The 7804-nt window shown below is 41.7% G+C and overlaps 1 pseudogene; it reads right to left on the minus strand.

Moving 5' to 3' along the window:
* Positions 1-666: 666 nt before the first annotated feature.
* Positions 667-784, minus strand: LOC126107197 (5S ribosomal RNA; annotated as a pseudogene).
* Between the last annotated feature and the right edge of the window lie 7020 nt (positions 785-7804).

The raw sequence follows: 7804 nt of genomic DNA on the forward strand, positions 1-7804 counted from the left end.
TGATGTCCTTAGGTTAGTTAGGTTTAAGTAGTTCTACGTTCTAGGGGACTGATGACCTCAGAACTTTAGTCCCATAGTGCTCAGAGCCATTTGAACCATTTTTGAACGGATTCATATTCGCTGGGGACACTTTCGGAATTTTTTCTTCTGAGTCATCAGTGACTGGTTTTGATATAGCCTGCCACGAATTCCTCTCCTGTGCCAACCTCTTCATCTCAGAGTAGCACTTGCAAACTACATCCTCAGTTATTTGCTGGATGTAGTCCAATTTCTGACTTCCTCTACAGTTTTTACCCTCTACAGCTCCCTCTAGTACCATGGAAGTTATTCATTGATGTCTTAACAGTTTTCCTACATCCTGTCCCTTCTTCTTTTTAGTCTCTTCGCTATAGTCCTTACATCACCGATTCTGCCAGAACGTTCTCTTATCGGTCCACGTAATTTTCAACATTCTTCTGCAGCACCACATCCTGAATGAAATTACAATGAAATGAACACACTTAGCTGCTTACAGGTGTTGACATACGTCAACGGGGACAGATGAAAAGATGAAAATGTGTGCCCCAAACGGGACTCGTACCCAGGATCTCCTGCTTACATGGCAGACGCTCTGTCCATCTTTTTTATTTTTTTATTTTTCCCCACAAGGGCTGAGTGCACCCCGCTTGCCGACAGCGCTCGGCAGGCCGGATGGTCACCCATCCAAGTGCTAGCCCAGCCCGACAGCGCTTAACTTCGGTGATCAGACGGGAACCGGTGTTACCACTGCGGCAAGGCCGTTGACCTGCTTTGAATACCGTACACTGTAATTGCTGTACGTGGATAAACGTACTGATAAATAAACTGTTTCATCGTGATTCCTTATTATAACACATTTACTTATACCAAGTCATGAATGTTCTACAATGATTATCATTATCATTATTATAATTATTGTTCGTTTCCGCAGAAACACGATCTGCCGTATCGATAAAAGCGTGTGGTGGAAGATTAGAAAAAACTAAAGAACTGACGGTGGCTTCCAATGTGCTGCCTTTATTATTATTTTTTTATTTTTTTATTTTTTTTTTTTTTGGGTCTCGAACCCGGGATCTTCTGCTTACGTGGAAGACGCTCTATCCATTTTTTTTCAATGTCAGGCTTACCACCTTTGCTGACATAAATTTTGTTGTACTATCGCATAAATTATGTCTACAATGTCCATATGTTGACAAATAGTGGCTAATTAGAAAATTGATTAATTCAGGAAATGAAAGAAACTGAAAATGCCCAAATGAAAGACATGAAGTCATTGCGGATAGTACAAATACAAAAGAAACATGCTCCTGTAGCAATGAAATGAAATTCGTGTCGGGAGCGACAACATGCTCCTCTAGCAATGAAATGAAATTCGTGTCGGGAGCGACATCTGCTCACAACCCGACGTTCGATATAGCAAGAGAGCCATCTATCGACTCGTTCTCCAGACGTTGGTGTAAGACTGGGTCGTCTTCTCGAAATTAACTAAGGGTCCGTAAGTGTGATCGATGTCTATCTCGGCTTCTTCGTCTATCTCTTCTCTCACCCGTCACACCCCATCTGGTCGGCGGGTCGGTAAATGTAAGTCGCGAGTAATTAGCGAAGCCTTGCCCATATTTTTTATTCTGTTGCAGCTACGTGTGTCCATCCAGGAGAAAATGACCATCTGAGCCACAGAGGGCACAGAGGGTAGCGCGACTCCAGGGATTTATCTGTGGCACGCAGCCCGCGAAACCTACATTCTCAACGTATTGTCCCGCACTACATTCGTAGTGCCCCCGCCCATTATACTCATTACTCGCTGCGCGTTGCCGATTCCCGTAAGAGTTCGGGCACTGTTTGTGCATTCGCACAGAAGAAGAAAATGGTCACGTGGCCGGTGAGCCTTAACTATAGATATCCTAAGATGATATCGGTTCTTTCGGACATGTCCGAAAGAACAGATACCATCGGTGACCATGTAGCTCGTTAGAATGAAATTACAATGAAATGAACACCCTTAGTTGTTTGCAGGCGTTGACATACGTCAACGGGGACAGATGAAAATGCGTGACCCGACTGGGACTCGAACCCCGGGATTTCCTGGCGTGCCAGAGATAAATCCCTGCAGTCGCGCTGTCCTCTGTGTCCTCGGTGGCTCAGATGGATAGAGCGTCTGCCATGAAAGCAGGGGATCCCCGGTTCGAGTCCCGGTCGGGGCACACATCTTCATCTGTCCCCGTTGACGTATGTCAACGCCTGTAAGAAGCTAAGGGTGTTCATTTCATTGTAATTACATTCTAACGAGCTGCATGGTCAGCGATGGTATCTGTTATTTCGGACATGTACGAAAGAACAGATACCATCTTAGTATACATCCCGAATGCATCGATTCTCATTTGTTCCAATTTTCTGTTAGTACATATCTCCCTGCTATAGAATTCTGTGCTCCAAGCGTACTTACCCAGAAATTTCTTCCTCACATTAAGACCTATGTTTGATACTAGTAGATTTCTCTTGCCAGGAATGCCCATTTCGCCAGTACTAGTCCGCTTTTGATGCCCTCCTTGCTCCGTCCGACATTAGTTATTTTATTGCGTGTTGTTGTTGTTGTTGTTGTTGTTGTTATTGTCGTTGTGGTCTTTAGTCCAGAGACTGGTTTGATGCAGCTCTCCATGCCATTCTATCCTGTGCAAAATATTTCATCTGCCAGTACCTACTGGAACCTACATCCTTCTCAATCTGTTTAGCGTATTCATCTCTTGGTCTCCCTCTACGATTTTTACCCTCCACGCTGCCCTCCAGTACTAAACTGGTATCCCTTGATGCCTCAGAACATGTCCTACCAACCGATCCCTTCTTCTTGTCAAGTTGTGCCACAGATTTCTCTTCTCATGAATTATATTCAATACCCCCTCATTAGTTACGTGACCTACCTATCTAGATATTGCCTAGGTAGTAGAATTCCTTAACTTCTTCTACTTCGTGGTCACCAGTGCTGATGTGAAGTATCTCGCTGTTCTCATCTCTGCTACTTCTCACTACTTTCGTCTTTCTTCGATTATCTCATAATCCATATTTTGTACTCATAAGACTGTTTACTGTATTCAGCAGAACATGTTATTCTTCTTCACTTTCATTGACGATAGCAATTAGCGTACAGCTTCCGGTCACGCTTGGTGTTAGCAGCGTCCCATAATCTCTCCAGGAGATACCAGCTGTAACGGTCTAGCAACATAATCCATCATTCAGGCGCTGTCTCGATCTCCTTTTCCATGTCAGGAAACCGACTCCGGAATGATCTCCCTCATTGAAGAGAGGAAAGAGAGCAATTTTGTGAACCTACCTGACTAAAAGTCCTAACAGAATTTTGTCTTAAATAAAATCGGCAAGCGGCTCGATATCCATTTTTCATTCACCAAGTGACCATACTGACACCCACACGGAAGTCAGCAGAGATAAGGTCGAAATACTGAATTCAGTCTTCCGAAATTCTTTAACCGTAGAAGACCTTAAAACGGTCCATCGTTTCAGTCATCCCCCCCCCCCCCCCCAACATCGAAACAGCAGATGCTGAGACAATGGACCGCGGAACGGAAAAGCGACTACAATTCCTTTGTAATGGAAAGACATCAGGATGCGACCAGACATCTGTAACATTCTACAGAGGTTGTACGAAAGAACTTGATCCACTTTGTAATGGTCGCCTGGTCGTAGATATTGCTAATTGCTATAATCGCACTATTTCACTCCGATTTACGGAGCTCGTTAGCACTTGATGTTAGGTTGGCGCCATTAAAATGCATTGTGTTGTAGTAATCGCTGCTACTTGCTGGATCGCTGCTGTCTCTCGATGCTGATGCTGGCTCTACATCTGGTTGTCTAGGGTTAAAAACATGAGGTCCCGTGTTTTTTATGTGCTTTTGAAGATAAAGAACGAGCGAAACCAACAAATATGTAAACTTCAAATATTTATTATTTTGGTGGCCATCTTAATTCCACTGTCCACCAAAGACCATGACTCAACACAAAGTAGTACTTCCGTTACATGTTCTTTGCATTGTTTATCCACCTCAAACAATAACACACAAACACACTTTACCAAAGTGACATTCCGACTGCCTCCCGACCGTTCTTGCTGCTTGTATTTATAACATTGTCAAAGAACTACTAAAAAGAGATGTAGTTTACAAGTCACATGTACATCTGTTATCATAATTTGTGCAGAAAAGTTATTAATTTGCATCGAGTGACATAATTTAACATGTTATTAAAATGACAGACAGATTTGTTGACTTGACAGAATAATTCTTTGTTACAAAAAGGCCGTTTTTTAGAAGTTTGTCAATTGACTTCTCTAATTTGCATAAATAAGTAAATAACATGAATTATTAAGAATTACATTGGTTTTCGTCTAAAATAGGATTGATTTCGTAAATACTGAGTGAAAACGCTCCTAGTGAACAAATAGGTTTCACTGGGTGATTTTTATTTAAGGAGATCCAAAATACCTAAGTTGTCCACTATTTTTCGTACTTCCTATTAATTATTTAGGATGAACTCAGTGTTTTTACATGATGACATTTGCTGTATCAGTGATCAAGTGATATAAACTTTTGTGTGGGTCAGTTATTCAGTATAATTTAATGGGTTGACTGTTTATGCAGACATGTTATGCAATCACTGGTAACATACACAATAACTTTTCTATAATCATAAATACTCGTTAAACTGGTTGAATTTGGAGGGTATCGCACACTTCGGTACAGTAAAGACTTTAATATGTTCCGTTACAACTTGTAGCAGGAGTTTATCGTAGGTCGGTGGAGTAACGAAGTGTACCTAGCGACTGTAAGTGTGCCGGTCTTTCCTGTTTTCAAGATGGGTCGCTGGACACATGCTCATAATTATAGGACTATACGGTCGACGTCAATCTGTAATAAAATAGTCGAACAAGTTCAATGCTCAAGAATTATTACGTTCTCGGATGACGCAAATCTCCTTTATAAAAATCAACAATAATTCCGCAAACAGAGGTCTTGCGGCAGTCATTTCGATCTGTTCCTCCGTGAGATCCACAGCGCCGTAGACAACGGCACTCGGGTTGATTCCGTGTTCCTCGACAGCAGGAAAGCGTTTGACGCCGTCCTTCACTGTCATTTAATGAAGAAAAGAAGAGCTTAAGGAGTATCGGGTCACATTTGCGACTAGATTTAAGACATCCTTGCAGACAGCACTCTACTCGTTGCTCTAAAGGGAACAAAATGTACAGTCGTGGACAAAACGAGCGAGACCTCTCGCCTTTTCGTTATACTGATCCGCACAGCTTTAAAGTCTGCTGCACAGCATAACAGGCAAGGCGACGAAGTGCTACCAACATACTATGCACAGGTGTGAAATTGACAAACTATACTAACTTTGTCAGACTGTTTTCAATCATGTGTAAGACCATGTTAATGCTGATTAGTGTGTTCCATTTTTACCTATTTAGGTGACGAAATCCTAACAACGAAAATAGCTACAACAATTACTGAAGATGAGGGCTGCATAAATAATTCCACCTACTCTTTATTCGAAATGTTCTAGTTGTAGTCGATACATCAGCATATTAATCGTAGCTACGCTTTCGATCCAAATCATGTTCACAGGAATGCAAATAAAATCCATTTGCCTACACATGTTAACTCAGATCCTTGTATTAATGCCACAGCGTTTTAGAAGTGCGAGCATTCCCATTACTAGCTAGCTTGAGAAACACTTCGGCTAATGAACGTTTTCTGGCTGTGGTGAGTTTAATGGAGGATTCGAAACATTGTAGAATACGTTTGGCAGCTATGTCGCTGTTTATTTCCTGGGGTGGTGCAGAATTATCCTACTAAATTTACTATCTAATAACAGTATTTTGTTATTTCGATAAACATCCCGAATGAGTGTCACATAAGCGGTGACATACAGGTAGAAAATTAATGTTTTTTAGTCCGGAAAGCTCTGTGCAACAGAAACTGCAGATAATTTTGTTATTTTCATTGCGAAATTGCCGGCTCATTCATGTCTGGGGTAATAATAGAAGGCTGTTTTCCTGGGTTGTCTGCTAGTGTAGTGTAACGTGTTTGCTACTGCAAGGGAGGTCTGGTTTGTCTTCGGTTCTAATCTCGATGGAGGCAGATAGACTATCAGTAAAGCAGTTTTAAAAATTTCTCGCGCCCCCAGTATGTTTTATTGATACCTTTATTCTGTACTGCCGCCCTGTGGATGTCAATATGAAACTCTCGTAGAATTTCATACTTGTTACTGCCTTCTTTTCCCGCTTCTGTCAGTAATTGAATTAAGTGTGGCACTGAATGATTTTTAACTGACTTTCGTTATGAATCTTCACGCATTATTAAATTTGCACACTTTCATGATAGGTCAGCAACGGTAATCCAGTATGACTGGTCTGAATGTTGACACAAACTTTGCGTATAATACTTAGCTAATTCGCAACGATCTGGGGTAAGTTGTCTTACTAAAACAGTTATGTTATCGCGATAAGCTGATATTTATTTTTCTTAGTTCAGTTCATACTAATTAGCGTTTTTTATTTCATTTATTTCTTATATTTACTAATCAGCATTAATATAATCTTAGACACGATTGAAAACAGTGTGATAAAGTTGAGATAGTTTTTCAATTTCACTCCTGTGCATAGTATGTTGGTAGCACTTCGTCGCCTTGCCTGTTATGCTGTGTAGCAGACTTTAAAGCCGTGCGGATCAACATAACGAAAAGGCGAGGGGTCTCGCTCGTTTTGTCCACGACTGTACATATGTGAGGGAGATTTCCGGAGTACCCCAAAGAAGTATGACAGCTGAAATCTGGTTTCGCAGGATAGAGCGGATCAGGTTATGGTTGGGGAGGGGGCAGAATCAGTTACTTTCAGTAGCACAAAATACACCAACTTTTATTTTCCGAAGAACCACACATTGTCTTTAAAGGATCAAATTAAAACAACACGGCTGAAGGCCTAGTGAAGAAAATTTTTGATACCTCATGGGCTCAAGGCCCAAAACCACACCAAAAATTAGAACGGCTGGAGGCCTGAACACAAGTTATAAAAATTGCTTTAAAGAATACACGCGGCTGAAGGTCTTACTTAAAAAAAAATATTTCACGTAAATACTCGACTGAAGGCCACACAAAAGATATTGAACAACTCAGGGCTTAGAGCCTGGATAACAAGAATTTCAGATTGAGAATATCTTTAAAAAAATTAGTTTTAAACAAATCAATCTTCAAACTTTAAGTCAGCTTAAGGCCTTGTCTCAAAATTAAAACTAAATTAATAGACGGCTGCCGGCCGAAGTGGCCGTGCGGTTCTAGGCGCTGCAGTATGGAACCGCGAGACCGCTACGGTCGCAGGTTCGAATCCTTCCTCGGGCATGGATGTGTGTGATGTCCTTAGGTTAGTTAGGTTTAACTAGTTCTAAGTTCTAGGGGACCTCAGAAGTTGAGTCGCATAGTGCTCAGAGCCATTTGAACGATTTTAATAGACGGCTGAAGGCCTAGAACAGTACATCAGACTAAAATGACAATCAAAATGCAACAGAACAGTGGTGCTCAGAAGTAATCCAAGGGTCGGCCTGAGGAGGTAGCTCTAACATAAGGTGAGGTGAGACAGGCAGCCAACAGTAAGGTTCAATAATCGGATGGCAACCCACGCCAGGGATGGCTGAAGGACACACCTACAACCTAATCAATTCCCTTCTGCCCGACCAACGGTACAACAATGGAAATATCAGCTGAGCACGAAGATACCAGCCGCACTACA

The sequence above is a fragment of the Schistocerca cancellata genome, chromosome 10 (assembly GCF_023864275.1).
Source record: "Schistocerca cancellata isolate TAMUIC-IGC-003103 chromosome 10, iqSchCanc2.1, whole genome shotgun sequence".
Classification (NCBI taxonomy): Eukaryota; Metazoa; Arthropoda; class Insecta; order Orthoptera; family Acrididae; genus Schistocerca; species Schistocerca cancellata.